The sequence below is a fragment of the Salvia miltiorrhiza genome, chromosome 2, assembly GCF_028751815.1.
Source record: "Salvia miltiorrhiza cultivar Shanhuang (shh) chromosome 2, IMPLAD_Smil_shh, whole genome shotgun sequence".
In the NCBI taxonomy this organism is placed as follows: Eukaryota; Viridiplantae; Streptophyta; class Magnoliopsida; order Lamiales; family Lamiaceae; genus Salvia; species Salvia miltiorrhiza.
The window spans coordinates 32767901-32790936 of NC_080388.1; positions in this window are offsets into that span (position 1 = coordinate 32767901).

Consider the following 23036-nt stretch of genomic DNA (forward strand, 5'->3'; position numbering starts at 1 on the left):
TTTTTCTTTTTCTTTTAAAAGAGGATCAATAATGGCTCTCCATTTTTTCCCTGTTGTGACTCGAACTCCGACCTCATGGTTGGAGGAAAAGAGTTTTACCAACTGAGTTGCACATTTGTTGTCTAAAAACCACCCTTGCTTGACTTCAATAGTTTACCAGGTGACTGGAAAATATCCATCAGTCGACTCTCATAGAGAGATCATTAGGGATGACAGTGACTTTTAGATTCGGTCCAAATGCACGGATCCAAATTTATTTTTGGACTTTACAAAAATCGAACCCAATGAATCTGGATCGAATTTGGGCTACTCCTAAATTTTTTGGATTTCGGATTTGATGTAAGAGTTTTGAGATCCAAATCTGGTTTTGATCTGACCATCGAATCCGATTATACACAAATAATTTATAATTTTATTTTTATTGTAATCTCACTCTAAAGATCTATTGCTAATATATACATATCTTTTGAATAACTAGTAAGCACACCCGTGTGATGCACAATCCACGATATATTTTATTATTTTTAAAATTTTAAGTTATATAAAAATATCAAAATGTCATTATTCATTAGTTAGATTAATTGGTAACAAAAATATAAGTTAATTTAAATATTAGTATTTGATTTAAAATAGTGTATAATAACAATATTATTAACTTAATGAGTATAATATTAAATTTAATAAGTATTGTATTGTTGGAAAAATTCTCTGTTTTGATGGAATGCCAAAACTCAACGATGAAACCTTGCTGATAACCAAAGCATAACTTATGAATATCACAAGTATTCTAAGCTGATGAAGTTTACTAAAGAAGTCAAAGGCTCCTTGATCCAACTGAAGATCTAGCTGGAGTCTGAGGCTAATGGGAAAATTCTAGCACGAAGACTTTGTTGTGCTCAATGCTAAGCTGATAGAAGCATCAATTTAACCTTCCAGACTGACTAAAGGACAATATGTTGACTCGTACTCAGATTCACTTATGTCATGTCAGTCATTTGGTCAATAAGTTTAAAGCAAAGGCAACCCTTAAAAGCGTATACTCTTCTAAGCATAAAATGCTTCTGAATATGCATTAAATATGAATCCCACTTTTCAGAAGGAAGTACAAAGATGACAGTTGGACGTCAACATCAAGTACGAATGTGCAGATCTCTCAACTCAGCCATTCCTTGCTGCTACGGGAAGAACTCAAACAGAACAATAGATTGAAATTTGAAGAAGGCTCTGTCCAATGACTAGATTCATTATTCGGTCTATATAAAAATCGGAAGAACCAAACGCGTGGTTGGTGGTGGAAAACATGAAGTTGTTGTGTATTATTAGATACATCCTTAGTAACCAACAATCTATCATAATAGGAACTAGATCTTCATTGTACTCCAAGTTGATAACTTGTGAATACATTTGTAGTTCCTAGACTACGCGTTTTCAATGTAAACATCCTAAGCCTAGCATTGAAACACACCGATCTTTAGAAACTATTCTTTATTGTAGCAGTGTGTTCACTTAGTTTGATCACCCACCCTCTGTAACCTCTCACCAAATTGTAAAGACGAAGTGAAAAAGTAAGGAGAAGTCGACGAGTAAGTTTTTAGTGAGAAGTCTGAAAGTAGGCAAAGAACGGGATCGCAATCGCGAAACTTGCCAAGTACGGGATTGCAACCGCGTAAATTACCAATGGGACTGCAATCATGTAAATTGTTAAGAAATGGGATTGCAATCGTGAAAATTGCTAAGTCAAGGGATTACCCTGAGGATTAGGGTCGTGGATGTAGGAGGAGTTTCTTCAAACCACGCGTCTGTGCATCGTGCACGAAATTGAGAACCGTGCACGATTTTCGATTCTTCCGTGCATGGTTGCTAGTTCTTTCGTGCACGATTTTGAGTACTAACCATGTATAGCCCACTGTTTGCCATTTTTTCACCCAATAACACCTGTATTTCGAAATTCATACCAAAGTCAACATATATCAACAACAAACAATCAAACGAAACAACATCAAACAACATTATCAACATAAATAAGTCTCAAACAACAACAACTACCAAAATCCTCATCAAACAACAATAGTTCTATTCATTCATTCGCCCGCATAGGATATGCATTCCTAGTGTGTCCTTCACTCCTACAAATACCACATATTTTCTTATATCTCCTTCGTCCAACATGTGGTTGTTTGACATCCTCGTTCTCAGCCACTGGCACATTAAAGTCTTACGGTAGCAACGATGTGCAACCCCGTCTGTTGTGGCCTTGTCCTTTACAACATGAGCATACTTGGCGACGTGACCTAGATGAACTCTCAACAAACGAGCGAGTTTTGCTTGTCCTCGGGCGACCTACCTGACGTGTGATAATGGAGGGTTTCACAACATATGATGCTATCGACTCTGGCACATTCTAATACATCGGATGTGGCACGGGCACAATCCGAGGCATGTAAGTGGCTAACATCAAATTGTTGAAATATAGCCCAACAAAATCAGTGACTTGTAAACCTTCACACCTAATAAAATAAATAAAAACATACCTTATAAGACCACTTATAGTATGAGATAAACATAAAAAATTCAAATATTCATAATTAACGAATAACTACATAAACATGACGGCGTGGAATCTCGTTCAGATTGAACTGACAACACTCACATATCTAATTTTCAAGATCGACAGCGTAGGATGCATGTTTCTCTTCAACTATAAACATATGCGTCGTCGTCCCACAGATAATCAATTGGCTACCCGCTTCAACAGTCACTTGCAACTTTGACGCGATCTCCTTCGTCAACTCATGTGATCTTAATGCATCATTTGCTCGTTGTTCATCGAACCACTTCTCCTAAATAGCTCGATAAGACTCGATAGTGAGAAAATAGGGAGGCGTCGTGCCCATAACAATCTAGTGTTCATCATCTCAGCGGCATTCGAAGTCATGTAGCTTGTACGCCGTACATGGAACTTCGACCTAGCCCATCGCTCGACCCCAATAGTATCCAAATGTCTGTGCGCATTGACTTTGAGGACTTCAAGCGCTGAAAAACTCTTATGAATATCCTCTGATTCGATATGAATATGCCGCTGGTTTGAAAATTGCAGCTACATGCAATCCATAATGCGCAAGATTTTTTTACAAATGGTAATAACACAACACATGCGGGACATTCGGATACACACACTTCACAATATTTTCTGATGATTTTTGAAATAAATTTGGTGCCTAAATTTACTACAAAAACCATGTTTTGTACAAAACATATGAATTTCGTAAAAATAAACTTATAAATATAAGTTGAAAGTTCATGTGTCACCACGAGTGTTACTAACACGATAAATAACAAACAATGGAAAATAAAATGACACCAGAATTACTTAGTGCAGATTTATCAACATTGATAAATCTGCGATTATCATAATGACTGTAAATTACTATGATGAATCAATACAAATTACAACATAGTAGAACAAACATATTCTACCTCCTAGATTCTACAACCTAGTCTCGAAGAATATAAAATATCACTTAATCTAAGCCTAGAGTAGTTGAACTTAACAAACAACAAAGAGAACAAACTTTACAGACGTAAATCTGCCTAAGGAATTCTCAAACAAACATATTCTACCTTCTAGATCCTATAACCTAGTCTCAGAGAATATACAATAACAACTAATCTAAGTTTAGACTAGTATAACAACATACAGAAATGAGAACAAACTTTACAGACGTAAATTTGCCTAAGGAATTTTCAAATCAAACATAAGATCATTCTAGGAATAATCTAAATAAGACTACCTACACTTGTGTTGTTCGAATCACACAGATTACACAATCTATCCGAACTAACAACAACTCTGTCAGATGACGAAGCAACTAACACAGGTGACTCAACCCTAAACACCTAAGGGATTGACTCGCAATCGTATGAGGTCGTCCTAGTGTAGTAAGCTAACCCAAGTCATCTCACAAGGAAGGCTAAACAGGGCTTTGATCATGCTACAAACAGAAAACAGGAAATAAACCTAAACACTCTAATCATAAGATTGGGTCTGACACTCTCTCACCGATTAACTAAAGTGTAATTGAAATAAACATATAAGTTATCTAGGAGATAAATAGGAAGCAAATAAGAAAACAGTAAGAAAGCATAAAGAACTAAAGTTCTAATCTAACAATCTAGAAATCAATAATTAAATCCAACATCATAAAGCAACAATTATCTAGGCAAGATAAAAGAGCAAGCATCCAAATTCAGAGAGAACACTAATCACCATTAATCCTTAAGAACGCGTAGATGAAATCCACCACATAAAACCAACGGAGAATTCACAATTGAATTAAACAACGATCTACTACGCTAACTAGGCGATAGGATTAACAAAAGCATAAACCAACATTAAAAATCATTATCTAAACATGCTCAATTGTCTAGGCAAAGAAGTAACTAAGAAAGCTTGTAGAAACTAATAGATCAAAGGATAATACTTACAACCGATTCAAGTAAACAACGATCAAGCGTAATCCAATAGTTCCTAGTGTGTTTCTTCATATCAAAACTCTAAGAAAATAAAGTGAAAACGTAGTTGGGGGCTGGCTAGGCCAGAATACACAATGAAACCCTAAAAAAGGGTTTTAAACTTGAATTTCGTAACTGCCAGAAAAATACGCTGGCGGCAGTACCGTGAGGCGGCCGCCGCCGCCTACCCCCTACGCAGAATTTGGCCGGAAAGCGACGTGGGGCGACGAGCGGTGCTGGCTGCGGGCGGCGTTGAGGCAACGGTGGCCGCGGAGACGGCAGTGGCTGCGGCTTTCCTCCAAAATGCGTCCAAAACTCTGCGAAGCAGGAGATCCAAGACACATCAACAAAAACTTCGCGAAACGCCAAAAACACCACTCCCTACAAAACAAAAAGAACGCATACAAAGCCATTGAGAAAGTATAAAATAATACAAATATGCACAGAGCATGCTCAACAGTACGTTCCAACACCCACAATTATCAACCAAAAATGAGGTAGATAACCCCCCCTACACTTGATCTTTTGCTTGTCCTCAAGCAAAGTCCGCGACATCAAATGAAAGTTCACAAGCAATTCTACTCAACAAAAACAACTCAACCAATCCAAGCCTCTCTAGATATCTACATTCGCCATGAAGTGTTGTTAGGTCCGGGGGGTCTCGAATAGGTGTATGGGGGGGGAATACACCTATAGGCTATTTTTACAACAATCTACTGACCTCAATCAGAGGGATCTTAGTCAGAGATCAAAACGAAACTTTACACGCAAACAAGGACTCCTGTTTTACTGAAATCAGTTTTGACCAACAGGGTTGACGACTGATACTGAAAGCTCTTCAGTAATGAGTTATCAGTTAAGTTGCTGGAACTTAACTGATCCAAGTAAGGGCTTCAGTCGTGTTTGCTAAGATAGAGATGATATCACTCTTCCTTACTATCAGAGGATAGTTCAGTCAGATAGATATCATACGCAGCAGAAATTAAACTTCGTTTTGTAATAGCCTCGGTGGAGCAGATAGTTGGATTAAAGTTTCTCTTTGCTATTAGTCAGTGTTCAGTTTTATCAATAGAAATAGCACAAGTAAGAATGTAAAACTGAAAGCTGTAAATAACACATAGACTTTTACGTGGTTCGGAAAAACTCTTTCCTACATCCACGGCTGGTTGATCAGACCAACAATCCACTCCGCAAGTGCTTCACTGGTGCACTACAAACCGTACCCGTGTGCTTGCCTGGTGCACACAACCATAAACTGAATAAAACCCTTCTTCAGCACCCACACACCTCGCGTAGGATTTCCCTGCTAAGCACACCTCGTGCTCAGACTTTTCACTCAGAGTTCAGAGTACCTTCCTGAACTCCGAACCACTCAAACACTCTTATGGGGGGGAGGTTTGAACGAGTGCCAACTATACTTACAAAGAACAAGTTCTTTGAAGCAAGTTTGACCTTTGGCTTCTGGGTAAATAGATATATGCCTAGGGTCTAAGAGAATGTATGTAATCAGCAGTGACTGATTTTGGCTTTGGAATTCTCTTCTTCGATTCAAGCTTTGGGGCGGTTAAGCTTTAGGCTGAGTAGCAATTTCGACAGAACTTCAGCTTATGTCGTTGAATCGGTGAAGGTTGAAGTGATCCTCGAGCGCTATTTGTAGGAGAACTCTTGAATAGATCCGTTGGCGTAAATGATCTTCAAGATTTCTTCCGTTGGAGAGCAATTCGAATTTGGGTTGAGGTTTCAATCTTCGAGGTTCCTTGTCTGTGTGGAAACGGCTCTCTTTGATGGACAGGAGATGTGACATCTCTGAAAAGTAACCACCAGATAGGAATGACCTCTGCAGAGATAAGATATTCTGAGATCTCTGCATTTAATGCGGCTGTACTTGTGCGTACGTGGCTTCCTCTGAACGTTGGAAAATCAGTCCTAGGAGGAATGTTCAACTGATACTTGACTTTAGTATCAGTCCTTTGCGCGCATTAAATAATCAGTCTTCAACTGATTCTTCAACTGATACTTCAGTTGGTATCTGCAGTCTTCAGTCTTCAGTCTTCATTCTTCATTCTTCAGTCTTCAGTCTTCAGTCTTCGACACCGCAACTAAACTAAAAACGAACTCTAACACTTGAGTTCAAAACGATTCTAGTCTATTACATATAAGTCCTATGAATTTTGGTATCATCAAAACAAGGGTTAGGATATTCCACATGGTTCCCAACAAGTGTTCACAGCTAAGGTTTTAATATGCAACAATAAAATGATACAACTCAATCCGATCAGACCCAGTTATCCATGATCTCCATAACCGCCACTGCCCACTCCTTTTAAAACTGTTTCTCCCTTTATTGTATAACCTGTAAAATCGTATAATAAAGAAATACAAATAATAGAAAGATAAACTGATTAAATAAACCTCAAGGATGAAAAATCCAAGTGGTTAAAAATGAGTAACTGTTTCAAGTTTGTTAGTTAGCCAACTAACAATTCATGTTTGTTAGTTAGCCAACTAACAAACAACATAACATGTTGGTAACACACCAACAAACACGTGTTCAAATCATGTAGGTAACACATGAACTAACACGCTTAAAATGAAAACCTTAACAATCTCCCCCTTACTCATTTCATCTTTTGAAAGTAGACACATATAATGCAAAGCAACATATGAAAGAGGTATGTGTAGCAAACACAATAAACACGAACCATGCACAAAAACCAAACAAATCAAAGTTCAGTTCTTTAATAGATCAGCTAACATCATCTCCCCCTGAATATGATAACTCCCCTTGAATCTTTTGAGGATCGGCCAAGATTTTTGGGAAAGCCACCAAACAGATAGTTATACCAAATACATAATCAACAAATCATAATCAAATATGATAAACACATACAAACCATAATCATAGGCAAAATAAGATAAATTTAAACATGATTTGACACGACCATGTCAAAAGTACGGACCACATCATCCAAAACATAAAAAAAAATATTGGATAACAAACACGTCAGTGTTTGTAGAAGCAGTTCTTGTCATCAGACAATCACAAAAAAAACAAAATCCTCCATTCCAGCAGCGGCATTCTCTAGCATCCAACTTCCTCCTTTTCTTCTCACCACTTACTTCTCCCTATTTTTGGTTGATGTGAGAGTGCTAAAGAAGTAAGCCTCGACAACATTGATATGGCGTAGGAGCGTAGCAGTCGATGCTTGAACTTTAGCTGCAAGGGCCGAAACTTCCGCCTTCAAGGCAATAAACACTTGCTTTGAAGCTTGCACATCATCCACAACATCTGTTTCATGTTAAGCTCTAGGAGATTAATCACCACCTTCATCCTCCGCATGAGAGTTGTCTGACCCTTCAATCGCATTCGGATCATAGGGCAGATCTTGCACTTTTTTTCAGTAAAGATGCGGGTGAAGATGAGAAGCTTAGGATCAGGGAAAGGTTCTGTGGTACCATCATCTGTGAAGCCCTGTGATCAGAGAAGAGAGAAAATTAAAGAAGAAAACAGGAGAATGTTTGTTTCTCCTATCTTGCTGACATTAGAGAACACCATGTTCCCAAAATTGAAAGGGGAAAAGTAGAAGTCAGAGAAAAACCTTCTCAAAGTTGGTTCTCTGCATCTTCTCTAAAAACTGAAGATGGTAAAGCAAAAGGATCACTAGAAGTTCAAGGATGACGAACTAGTAAGACCTCAAGTCAACGGAAAATAAGTGTGAAAGAAACAAGTTCAGGAACACGAAGAAGAAGACAAAGGCCGAGAAGAAAACGAAGATGAAGATCAAAGAAGTTCAGACATGCAGACTGCTGGAGTTCCATAAACACTTATGTTTATGTGTTTTTGTCTTTACTCCTTTGTATGTTTTGCTCTGTACCTTGTACTTTAACTGGTTTCTCCTTAGTTATCGTTAATAAAATGAAAACAACTTCTTTTGATCTCAACCTGAAGACAATTCCTTTTTGTCCAGGCTCTGATTATTTACTTTAGTTTTATCTTCGTTCAGTTCGTTTGAACTGTTGTGTTTTTCCTTCGAGAATGCAAGTTTATAGGTTATCTTGTTAACGGGGAATAGTATTCACCCTGTTTAGCAACTTGTTGTTCTTTATCTGTCTTTTCATGTCTTAGAACTGCTGTGTTGTTTTGGCATCATCAAAAAGGGAGAAATTGTTGGGAACCTAATGAAATATCCTAATCCTAGTTTTGATGATACCAAAATCAATAGGTTTCACTTCTAATAGACTAGAACTGTTTGAACTCAAGTGTTAGAGTTCTTTTTCTAGTTTAGTTGTTGCTCTGAAGACTGAAGACTGAAGCCGAAAGACTGAAAACTGAAGATTGAAGATGCCGACTGATGTGACGATTAAGGCAAAGTCAAATACTGACATTTGACTAACCAGTCCAAGAATCAGTTGAGACTGATTCTTTGATGCGAGCCACGTGGATTCAGCGGACTGATACTAAAGTCAAGTATTAGTTAAACATTCTTCCTCGGACTGAACCTCTAAAGTTTAAAGGAAGCCACGCACTCCAGAAGTACAACCACATTAAATGTAGAGATCTCAGGATCGTCCTTTCTTTGCAGAGGCCATTCCTTTTTGGTGATTACCTTTTTCAGAGATGTCCTATCTCCTGCTCCTCAAAGTAGCCGTTCTCACCAAACAAAGGAACCTCGAAGATTGAAGCCTCAGTCCAAGTTCAAATTACTCTCTAACGGAAGAATTCTTGAAGACCACTTCAGCCAACAGATCTATTCAAGACGTCTCCTATAAATAGAGCTCGAGGATCACTTCAATCTTCACCAATTCAACTACATAAGTTGAAACACTGCCGAATTCGTCACTCAGCATTCAAAGCCCTTCCAAAGTTTGAATCGAAGAAGAGAATCATAAAGCTAAAAATCAGTCACCGCTGATTACATACATTCTCTTAGAACTTAGGCAAATATTGTATATCCAAAGCCTAGGTATAATTGATTACAGAGAACTTATTCTTTGTAATCTAGTTGGCAAGTTTTTGAACCTCTTTTCAATCGACCGAATCGAGAGTTTGAGTTGTAAGGAGTTCAGACCGGTGCTCTGTCTCCGAAGAGATCTTAGTGTCCAGTGTGCGCTAAGAGTGAGAAATTCAACCAGGTGTGTTGGTACTAAAGATAGGATCTTCAGTTCTCCAGGTTTGATGTGCACCCGTAAGCACACACCCAGGTTTGTTGTGCACCCGTAAGCACATGCCCAGTGAAGTTGTCGGTCTGATCAACTGGCCGTGGATGTAGGAAGTGTTTTCCGAACCACGTAAAAATCTTTGTGTTATTTACAGCTTTCAGTATTTACTTTCTTACTTGTGTTCAAACTTTCTTAAACTGAAAACTGATTAACTGCAAAGAAAAATTTAACTGCTGACAATGTGATTAATTGTTTAACCCTATTTTGTGATGAATTTGTGGGTGTTTACATCTTATATTGACTTTTATTTTGGTCTCTTTTACTCAAGAGTTGATTGATTTGAGCTTTTGTGTTAATTTTGTTGTCTTAGGATTTTATGCTCAAATTGATTGATATGTGGATAAAAATAAAGTCAGAATTTAGTTGAATGGTCTGCAAAAGAATCGAAGTTTGTCTCGATACGAGTTCGTAGGCGAAAATGGATCTAAAATCCGACTTGAAACAAGGGAGAACGGACCAAAACAAAAATGTTGCGCATTGTAGTGGCCGGCGCCCGCCGTGCCCATTCTGCGAAGGGCATAGGCGGCGCCGCCGCCCGGGCGGCCATGGCCGCCTGCGCGATCTGGCAGTTACATTTTTTAGGGTTTAAAACCCATTTTTTAGGGTTTTGGCGCCCATACTCGACTACAGCAGCCTCCTAGGCGATTTTTACCTTTGTTTCCCCAGTTTTAGAGTAATTCAAACATCATCCAACATCTTTTGGATTTGTGGATTGAAGATCATGTTAGTTTTCATTACGTTGGATTAAAGTTTTGGATCGTACTCATTGTAAGAACTCGGTTAATGTTTTCCATAGGATTGAATGCTTGTTTATTTCCCTTGCGTAGATTATTGTTGCTTAGCATTCATTTGATTAGATGTTTGTTCTTTTATTTTGCCTAGATAATCGTTGTCTATGGTTGTTGATTTAATTATTGCTTTCTAGATTGCTAGTTTAGAACCCTAGTTTTAATTGCCTTCTTGCGTTCTTTATCTGCTTCCTATCTTTTGCCTAGTTAACTTTTTATGCTTTATTTAAATTACGCATTAGTTAATTGGAGAGTGAATGTCAGACCCAAACTTCTGATTAGAGTGTTTAGGTTTATTTCCTGTTTTCTGTGCGTAGCATGATCAGAGCCCTGTTTAGCCTTCCTTGAGAGACGACTTGGGTTAGCTTATTACACTAAGACGACCTCGTACGATTGCGAGTCAATCCCTTAGGTGTTTTGGGTTGAGTCATTAATCTCACAGGTTATTTTGAAATAAAAGTTTTCCGCTGCGTGTGTTATTAGTCTAACTGATTTATCTTCGGATAGTCAGTAAGATTCATAACATCTCTCTGTTCATCAAACTCGACTGAAGCTTTACTTGTATCAGTTAAAGTCTTTGACTTAACTGATAACTCTTTACTGAAGAGTATTTAGTATCAGTCGTCAACCTTGTTTTAATAAAACTCTTTTAACTAAAAAGGTTGAGTCAGTTTGTGTTTCATTTTCAAAAATAGCCTATAGGTGTATACTCCCTCCCCCTCCCCCCATACACCTATTCGAGACCATCCGAACCTAACAAAAGGTAATGTGTTTGAAACGTTACCTTTCATCATATTAATAGTTATTTTTTCTTATAACAATGATTACTTGAATAATTACTTGATTTTTTTTGTATTTTATTTATTTCTACATTATTTCAAAGTAATTATTATTATGATGGAAAGTAACTATCGATACGAAGATATGTAATATTTTTAAAACATTACCTTTCAATGATTACTTAATCAAATAGCTAAAAGTACAAATTCTAATGAATAAAACTAACATTATTTTAATTCATATCAATAATATAATTTGGCTAAAAAATCATGTACCAATTTGACTTTTTTAGGAATGAGAGAATCAGAGAAGTCGTATGTTGTCTCATTCTAGTTAGAAAATGATGACTGATTTTTTCTTCAAATTAATTTTTTTAAAGACATAGAACCCAATTTTTTTTTTAAAAGGGTGGACAATTTGAACTCGTGTCATCAGCTTTCCAGCAAATTCAAAGTAAGAACAACCAGGAAAAGTCCATGCTAGGATACATGTAGTGAGTATCACCCCTAGGATTAAAACACGTGGCATAGCTTTATTTATAAATAAACCCGCTGAACCCCTCTTCAAACCCGGTTCCTATAATAGCTATTTTACTTAATCATTCTCATTTAATTATTCTCATGTGTCAGAGGTTTAAAGTATTTAAGTAAAATAGCTAATAAAATTGAACAATAATAATAATGAAATGAAGTGTGTTTTTGTAGTACAATATATAGTATAAGTCAGAGGTTTAAAGTATTTAAGCTAAACTATACAGTATTATCATTTGTAGTATATTTACTCTATATTCGTGTATCAATTATTAATATACACTATAAATGCCAAATTTATGTATAATATAAAATTTTAATTACTCATTCCGTCCGCCAAGATTATGTAAAAATTATTATATCGGGCGTCCGCCAAGATTATGTCACTTTCCTTTTAAGGCAATGGTCTCACCATCCTCTTTAATATTTTATCCTTACTAACACTCTTTATTTACAAAAACTCACTCTAAATTCAATCTCAACCACACATCTCATAAAGTGGTGAGACCCTTTCTTCACTACATCAAAATCATCACCAATTTTATTAAAAATCTTGTGCCCAAACAATTTTACATAATCTTGACGGATCAAGGGAGTATTCCGTCCACCAATTAAAGTCCATTTGAGTATAGGCGCGGAAATTAAGAAAACTGAAAAATATGTTGTGGGTGAAGTAAAAGGATAATGATTAAGATATTATATTATTTTTAGGGAAAATTGCACCTAAATACACAAAGTTTGCCGAAAATTCATTTTTGACGCCAATTTTGAAACTTACATTTTAATACACGAATTTAATAAGTTGTTCAATTTTGACACAATTTTGAATTCCGGCGACCGGAATATTGACGTGGCTGCCGGAATCGCCACGTCACACACACACACACTCCACCCTCTCTCTCTCTCACACCCCACTCTCTCTCTCTCTCTCTCCACACGTCAGCTTTTCCCCCCCCCGTCGGACCCTCCCCCTCCCCCTCCCCCTCCCCCTGAACCGCGTCGCACCGCCGGTCTTCCTCCAGATCCAGTCGGTAGCTCCCTCCAGATCCAGTCGGCCTGTTGTCGGCAAGTCTGACTCCAGCTCCAGCCGCTCCTCCAGATCCAGTCGTGTTGGAAGGGCTCATCTTCATGAGGAGCTCGATTGGATTTAGAGAGAGATGTTGGACGGCGACGTGAATTGTGTGAGAAGAAGGGAGGGCATCGCCTAGGCCGAGAGGTGGCAACGGCGAGGTAGGACGTCTCGGCCGGACGCGGCGCTCGCTGGAGCATCTTGCGGCGGCGCTCGCGAAGCAGATCGGCGAGAGAGAGAGAGGTCGCGAAGTAGAGGCGGCGGATCCGTGATGGTGGTGGGGAGAGCAGGGGCGGCGGTGGAAGAGGCGGTGAGAGAGAGTGATGGTGGTGGGGGAAGCCGGTGAGGGAAGTGGCGGCGGGTGCGACGCGGTTCTGGGAGGGGGAAGTGGCTGACGGCGGGAGATGGTTTGCGGCTGGGGGCTCGACAGCGGCGGTGCGACGCGGTTCAGGGGGAGGGGGAGGGTCCGACGGGGGGGGGGGGAAGCTGACGTGTGGAGAGAGAGAGAGTGGGGTGTGAGAGAGAGAGGGTGGAGTGTGTGTGACGTGGCGATTCCGGCAGCCACGTCAATATTCCGGTCGCCGGAATTCAAAATTGTGTCAAAATTGAACAACTTATTAAATTCGTGTATTAAAATGTAAGTTTCAAAATTGGCGTCAAAAATGAATTTTCGGCAAACTTTGTGTATTTAGGTGCAATTTTCCCTTATTTTTACTAATCTTTGACTAGAAGATTGCTTTTACTTTTTAATTTTTTCTATCAATAAATCTATGCAGCCACATTGTGGGCACCCACACACTAATATAATAAGGATAATCTTGAATTATTTAATTTATTTTTTTTAATAAAAATAAGATTTAGTTATTTTATTATATTCTCTACATTGTACTTATTTTTCTAAATATTTTTTGCATTTTTTATTTTTTATTTATTTTTTAATAAAAATAAAAAAGTTATCAAAAAAATTACTATAATGTAGAGAATATGATAAAATAACTAAATCTTATTTTTATTTTAAAAAATAAGTTAAATAAATTAAATTATTTTCTACTTAAGTAAATTGTGGGCAGCCACAATGTGGCTATTTAGCATTACTCTTTTTCTATTGACATTTGTAATTGATTTTTCTTATTTTCGTTCTTCATTTTACAATTCAATTTTGTCTTACTTTTTTCTGTTTATTAATGGACGAAAATTGTGATAATAATTAGTTCTTAAATTATTAATGGACGAAAATTGACGAATTTTTTCTGACTTACATTTATAAAAAAATTTATGTCTTACATTTATTAATGGACAAAAATTGACGAAATTTTTCTGTCTTACATTTATAAAAAAATTATTAATGGAGGAATTTTTTTTACTTACATTTATAAAAAAAATTCTATTTATTAATTGACGAAAACTAAACTTAAATTAGGAGTAGAATTACTTCTTTAATTAAGTGAGTTAAAAAATGGGATGTGATAATTAATGACAAAGTGTAGTAATTTCAAGTAAAGAAGGAGGATAAAAGGGCACAAAAATAACAATAGGACTTTAATTGGTGGACAAAAATTGAAGGGCAAGTAGAGCTTTAATTCGTGGATAGATGGAGTATAAAATAAAGTATGAAGCAAAATTTACAGTTTCCAATATACACTATATCTACTTCCTTCGTATCACAAGAGTATGTATCATTTTTTGTGACACGAGTTTTAATAAGAATGTTAGATGATTGTATTGAGAGTTGAAAAAATGATTGACTTTATTAAAAAATAAGAGTAAGAAATAAGGAGTTAGTGGTAGGGTAGTGTCCAAAAATGACAATGTACATTCTTGTGGGACCTCTGAAAATAGAAATAAAGATACACTCTTATGGGACAGAGAGAATATAAAGTTTTAAATATAGAAGATAATATTTGTATTGTACACACTATAAATTTTATAAAATAAATACTCTCTTCATCCCACTATAAGTGACTCAAAATTTTTTGACACGAAAATTAAGAACTATGTATAAATGTGTTAAAAGTGGCAGGACCCATACTTTTTTAATGGTTAAACTTTTCCATTTTTGGAAACAGGTCACTTATAGCGGGACGTTTCAAAATGAAATACAGGCCACTTTTAGTGGGACAGATAGAGTATAATATATGAAATATATAAAAAATTATGACAATAATACTATTAAAAAAATCCTACTATTTAAACTTCCGAATTAAAAAATTCCTACTATTTAAATCATATAAATCGAATGTACAATTAAAAAATTCCTACTATTCAACTTCCTAGTATTTGATTTGAATCGAATATATTCAATTCACGATTTTGATAGAGAATTATTCTAAAATAATGTTTCAAATAAACATTTGTTTGAATGATATGTGCAACCAAAGTCCTTGTACATCTTTTATTTATTATTATTGTTGTAAATATTTATCTAAATAATTTTTTTTCTTTATTTTACTTTATCTCTATTTTATTTTATATTTTTAGAAATATAAATATTTATCGAATATTTTCGTGTATCAAATCGGATATCATAATTCTCAAATCGTAGTTGATAACTGATCGAATGAAATAAAGTATTTGTATTCCTATTCGAATCATAAAATTTCGTATTCGAATAAATCTATATTAGATCTAATCAATCTGTAGTCATTATATTATATATAATCAATCTATAAAGTATACTAAACAATAAATTATATCAATATTTTGGGTTTTAGAGTTTATATATTATCTAAGTACACTGGAGTGTATAATTCGAGCCTATTTTTTGGGTTCTAGGAACCGGGTTTAAAGAGGGGTTCAGCGGGTTTATTTCTAAATAAAGCTATGCCACGTGTTTTAATCCTAGGGGTGATACTCACTACATGTATCCTAGCATGGACTTTTCCGAACAACACACTTGACATGAAGACATTACTAAACTTTCCAACACAACAAGTATTAGATGGGGGGGGGGGGGGGGGGGGGCGTAGAGGTGTTCTGAATCTGAGGTGTTATGAAATGTGGTTAATTTGCTTTAATTTAAATTTTTAAAATAAAATATAATGTTTGAATTATTAATTTGGTTAATCGATTTTAACCGTCGATTATCGGTTGAACCTATTAACCAAATTTTACCCAATTCAATAATCTAAATCTAAATCGAATCGATAAAAATCGGTTATCAGTTAACTGATTAACCGAAAATTTGGTTCGGTTACGGTTATAACCGAAAAATTGAAACCATTTTACCCCCCCCCCCCCCCAAATTAGGATTATCAAATTAGAGTTAGATTATATGAAATCAAATTGGGGATTATCAACTTGGAGTTAGATTACATGAAATCCAATTGAGATTATGAAATTAGAGTTATATTACATGAAATCAAGTTAGGGGTTATCAAATTAGAGTTAGATTACATGAAATCGAATTGGGCTACCAAATTAGAGTTAGATTACATGAAATCAAATTGGAGTTACATTACATGAAATCCAATTGGGATTATCAAATTAGGGCATGTTTGATAGGTAGGTTAGGATATGGCCATATAGCTTAAATCAAGATTTGTAAAATAAGAAGGGGGTGATTGATGCATTAGAATTGTGTTTGGTACATTAGATATAAAACGTAGATAGTGATTAATGGATGTTTGGTACACATGTTTAAAGCTTAGATTAAATACAAAATTACAAATATCACCATCTTTTAATTTTAAAATAACAAATTTGCCCTTAACTTGAATAATTGAATTATTTCAAATTTTAATAAATTCCAAATTTGTATTACTTCATAGATTTAAAAAAAATCAGTTTTTTTTTAACTTCTGCTTTTTTTTATTATCTTTGTAATAAAAAAAATTAAAATTTACGAAAATTGAAAAAATCAAATTTTATTAGCTTTGTAATTAAAAAAATAAGAAAATTTGCAGAAATTGACAAAAATCCCTTTACAGTAGCTTTGCAATGAAGAAATGAAAATTTGCAGGAAAAAAAAAGGAAAAGAGAGACAGCAAGGGCAACTGCCATTGAAGGAGGGGTCGACGAAAGTGGCAAACGCAGGAGACTGCTAGGGCTTGGGCGAGGTCGGCGAGGGAAGGAGGCGGTGAGGGAGAAGGGGGGGCTACTTCGCCGAGGCCAGGAGGTGTTGAGGGCCATGGTGCCGAGATCTGATTCCAAATTGTAGAGGACGAGGAAAGAGGGCGGTGAGGGCGAAGGCGGGGGCAGCGACTTCGGCGAGGGCAGAGACATCGAGGGTAAGGGCGGTGAGATCTGCACCCAAATCTTCTAACCATCTTCTCGAGCCAACACAGATGCATCGAGGGAAAGAAGCCGGCGAGGGAAGGGGCGACGGCTGCGATGCTCCACCTCGACCTCCGCGCAGCGGCTCCGGTAGCTTTAGGCTAGTACCTTTAATCAGTTCATGGCCAAGATGTGGTGTGGTCATCGGATCTAATCAATGAAATTTTAGACTTTCAATGAAATTTAGGGGTAGATTTGTAAACCTAAAATCTAATCAAAAACACTGTAACACTCTAGCATACACAACCGAGGGGGTCGTCAGATGGGGAAGATGGGTGTAACAGTGATTTTGGCTCGGGCTGCGCCTAATATACGGGCCCAGCGTGTTGCGGACAAAGCTACCAAACACAGAGTTAAGTCTGTTTACCTTTGCTAATCCGGCTTCAACCAACGCACCAAACACACCATTAGAGTTATATTACATGAAATCGAATTAGGGATTATCAAATTGGAGTTAGATTACATGAAATTGAATCGGGCTATCCAATTAGAGTTAGATTACATGAAATCAAATTGGGGATTATCAAATTGGAGTTAGATTATATCAAGTCCAATTGAAATTGTCAAATTAGAGTTATATATATTACGTGAAATTGAATTGAGGGTTATCAAATTGTAGTTAGATTACATGAAATCAAATTTGGTATTATCACATTGTAGTTAGATAAAATGAAATCTAATTGGGAATTTTTAAATTGAACCCCCTAATTTGATGAAATGGAATCTCAATTTCATGAAATCGAAAAGGGGATTTCAAAATTGAATTTCAATTTCATGAAATCGAATTGAGCTACAGGCAAAGAAGAGAAGTTTGTGCTCGATGACAACTTGAAAAATTGACGGCAAGGAAAATTACAAAATCTAAATTAATTAATTATACATAAATATTCAAATGCTGCTCATGTAAATAAAAACCAAGCAATACAAAAATAATTCCAGTTATACAAATTATTTTTCAGACAAAAAATTGAAACAAATAGCACTAAAACAACCTAGGTTAACAGCGGTATTTTTGGTAAAATAAGAAACATAAAAATCAATGATATTACTTTCTTCGCCCTCATGAAATATATCTAATTTGTCATTTTAGTTTGTCCTCATAAAATGTACATAATCTATTTTTAGCAAGTTTTCCACTCACAATAATATGAGACCCTTACTCCACTCACAAGACATTCAACTACTTTATTAAAACTCGTACCATTTAAGAATGAATACTTTTTATAAGGATAGAGGGAATATAATATACCAAACTGATCTGATCACACAAAAAGCAAGCCGAATGGGTTTTAAATTTCAAACACGTGTCACAACCTGAGCGTCCAAGCGTAGAGCACATGGTGTAGGTTAAATATTATCCTCACTTTATATCTTTATCACACAATTTTTAATCTCTGTGTCCATTTCTTTAAAAAAATATTTCAAATGTGACCGAGGAAGTATGTATATACTCAATTCAAATGCGTTAAGAAAAGGAAACGACAAACGTACGACCAACTAATGGAAACAGACAAAAACTAGGTCGCATAATCCACAACCTTTGTTTTCTTTTGAGATACTAAAGGAAAAATCACTCCTACAAAAAAGTTACAAGCTTTTCATGAAGGGTCAAGTAACAGAATTGTGGATGATGCAATACCTCAATAATATATTTGGATACACCTTATCATTGATATATTTATAACTAACAAACGGTCAATATTCTTGTAGTGCCTATTCTTTTAACGTCAATCTTAAAGTTTATATAATAACTTAATGTCAAGTAAAGGTTGTTTTGTCTTCACCATGAGTTTATATTCTAAAGGTCATTTCGTTCTATAATAATATAAAAGTTATATCAAGAATGATAAATATTTAGAGAACGAAAAATGCGTAAAAAAAATAGTGAATAAGTTTATAATTTCGATATAATATACATATATATATATATATAGAAAAGTTATATAGATAATGCTAAATATTTAGAGAATAGAAAACTATGCAGGCGCGATTGAACCCATGAAGGAGAATCTTTGGATACCTTAATTTTGTCACTTGAGATACGCATCATTGACGCAATAATATATATTTTTTGTAATGCCAATTGTAAGTGAAAAAATAACTAATCCATAAAATATGTGGTGAGATGTGTTGTAACAATGAGTGTGAGTACGAAAGATAGAACACAACGAATGATAACTCAGTTCGGTTAAACAACCTACGTCTGGGGGGCCTCGCCCAGGGAAAATCATCCACTATATAAAGTTAAGATGTACAAAGGACTTACACAATAAGACACCCTCTTACTTAGCCTCTACATCTTCCCAAAACCTCATCAATGGTGAATAACTGAAAGCTAGACAACGACTAACTTTCTAGGCGCACCTAATCCCTCGAGAAACAAGAACCAACAATAAAGAAGAGTAAATAACTCTTATACAATGTACGCTCAAGTGTATAACTCACAAACACTCTTCTGCTAAGAGAAAAGAAAAGTACAATATCAAGAAAAGTACTACGGACGGTACCAAGTCCGGGGGGACACCTAGCAGGAATAATAATTCACGTCTACATCGTGAGAAATGATATGAACGAAAATCCCCAGCAAAAATGAATTCCCTTCATCAAGTATATATAGCCAAACCCTAGAAGAAGTTTGGGATCTTGTTGGGCTCCAGGCGACGGCCCATAAAGCGATCCAGTTGCAGCGGCACAAATTAGGGTTCAATGAAACCCAATGAATGAGGACTCCCAAGCCAACAAAAGATCTAGTAGATATATATCCATAAATAGATCCAAGAGAAACTCCTTCAAAATCCCGCAGGGAAAGAGGCTGCCAGAAACATGAGACCGAAGAAGCAACCCAACAAGGAACAGACTGTAGAACTCTTGAAGCAACTCTCAAAGAAACAGTTCAATCCAGACATGAAATCTTTATACACTTATTATCTACTCAATGACAATTAAATAGAGTATGAAAATACTCTAACAGTAAGAATTCATCAATAAATAGAATTAAAAAAAAATGCTTACAAAAATACACTTGGGAACAAAAGAAATACGAAAATAGTCCAAGGGTTTCGAAAAATGAAATGAATGAGAGGATCTAGCTAGCTTGGGCACGAGTATCTCACTCAAGTAGAAAATATTTTTGACGGAGGTTGTATTTAATTTCTTGTTTGAGAATTTTAAGAATTAGTTTTCGTGCGATTTGATTTAATGACAATAAGTTTTGTACAAGTATCTGAATAAAATATTTGATAATTTAATTACTTCCTCGGTCTTAGTAAAAAGTGATTTGTATTTTATTTTTAATTGTTCCATTATAGATGGCTTGTTTCTATAAAATAACAAAGATGGTGTTTGGCTAAGCTTATTTTAAAGAACTTATAAGCTCCAACAGTTTCTTAAGAGCTTATAATTAAGTTGTTAAAGTGTTTGGATAATTGAGCTTATAAGCTAGAGAGATAATTTTTAGTTAGTAAGAGAAAATCTTTGTTAGAGAAATAAAATCGAAGAAAAATGAAATTAGAATGATATATGATAAAAATAAAAAATTATAGTTGAGTTATTTTTGTAAAATGAGTGTTGCTTATAAGATAATGAGAAAACAAGTTGGGGTAGAGGAACTTATTTTTTAGGGAGCTTATAAACTCTTAGAGCTTATTTTTAGATCTTATAAGCCTTTTAGGAGCTTATTTTGCCAAACACTTTGAAAGAGCTTATAAGCTCCTAAACCACTTATAAGCTGTTTTAAAGAACTTATAAGCTCAACCAAACACCCTCAAAATTTAACTCATACAAAAATATAGGTCCTATTAATTTCAATCACTTTTGCACCTTTTTATTTTATTTTACGTGTAATAAAATAATTCGTCATTTTTAGTGAAATAAAGGGAGTATTTTATTAGAGTAAGACATGAATGATTTTTTATCTTGACCTCTTCGATTAATTTCATTATATATCATATATATTTCCAAACAAATTAATTTCTTGCCATGAATTTGGCCGCACATTAAATAATACTCCCTCCGTCCCCAAAATAAGTTTCTCTTTGGGGACGGCACTGATTTTAAGGAAAAATGGTAAAGTGTATTGATAGTGGAGAAAAATATGTTATAAATTAGTATTGGGAGTGGTGGAAATGTGAAAAAGTGTTATAATTAGTATCGGGAGTGGTGAAAAAGTGAAAAATAAGAATAAATAAAGTATTATTAGTGGTGGGGTAGTTGTCCAAAAAAAAAAAAAAAACTTATTTGGGGAACGTCCCAAAAATGAAAAAGATGAACTTATTTCAGGGACAGGGAGAGAGGGAGTAGGTGGAGTAAAGTGTTGTTTGTTCCATATGCATTTTGTGCTTCATTTCCTTCTTATTTTCTTTGGCCACATGCCATTTATTGTTTTTAATTTGGACTAAACAACAAAGTAGTGACTCGATAATTAACTAAAACCGACAACCGTACTGACAGTTGGCCAGACAAAAGATTGAGGCACCAACACTATTTCTCTTACATGGTACTCCAATATTACTTTTATTTAATAAAAACTAATAAAATAAAAAAAATAAAAAAAATCGAGATTACAAATTCATGATTTCCCATGTATTTGTAAGAAGACAAAACCATTTATTGTTTGATTTACCATGCCTAGACGATTTTCCAATATGCCAATATTTAAAGATTGTATTAATCTTCCTTTTGGTCCCTATATAAAGGATGTATTAAATCCATGAAAATTATCCTCACAATTCTCACTCTATCTTATTCTTGAATAACAACTTAGCTAATAAAAATGTGTGCTAAAGTTGTGTTGTGGTTTATGTTGATAGTATCATTGTTGTGTACAATGAGTTTAGGCGCACGTGTGGTTTCAAGTAGCAAGGCAAAATCGAGTGGTTTAATGATGCATGAGTTGGAATACTATCGAAGAATGGCGATAGTGTTGGATGCAGGGACAATGAGAGCTGCACCAGGAGGCCCAGATCCTCAACACCATTCTAAAACACCAGCACCACTCTCATAAGCTTTTAATTAATTACTATCTTCCAATTTTAATTTGGTTGGAAGATAGATAATCCAAATAATCATATTTTATGCAAGGAAATGAATGTTTTCAATTATCCGAAGTTGTTGTTTTAATAAATATATATTTTGTTTTATGATGTCATCATCTCCACCTTTTTCGTTTTATTCTGTCTATTGTGTTGTTTAAACAGGGGGAGTGCTCTCAAAATACTAGTACGTGTGTGTGTGCACGTGTAATGTCACTTATAATTTGATATAAATAAATAATTATGATATATCACATTGTACTATTATTCTTAAGTTAAATATTTCTTGCACATGTTTGAATTTATATAAAACGTGTATATAAACAAATAAGTGTATAATGATAATTAGTTATCTATCTCGGTGAAATACAACAAATCACGTAGGAGGAATGATTCATTATAATAAATTATATAAATAACAAAAAATTAAAAGTTAAATTAAGTGTATAAATTTAAAAGCTATAAAATTTGTGAAAAATAGTTTAAAACTTAAATATGAAAATCATAATTTCTTGATACAATATTTAAATATTGAGTATCAAAAGAAAATATTTCTAAATGTTGGGGCATAATTTAGCTAGATAGATCGCAAACACAAGCACATAATATTTTTCCATTTTGAACTACGCAATTTAAACCCAACAATTAAAATAGGGCGTTTTCATCAAATGTTTATAATTTAATTAATAACATTTTAGAAATATATATGATGATACAATACAAATTATTTAATTAAGATAATCATCTACAAAAAAATGGAATCATTAAATTAAAGTAAATTATGGATTTTTATATACTTAAGAATGACTATAATATACCCATTTGTCCACCAATT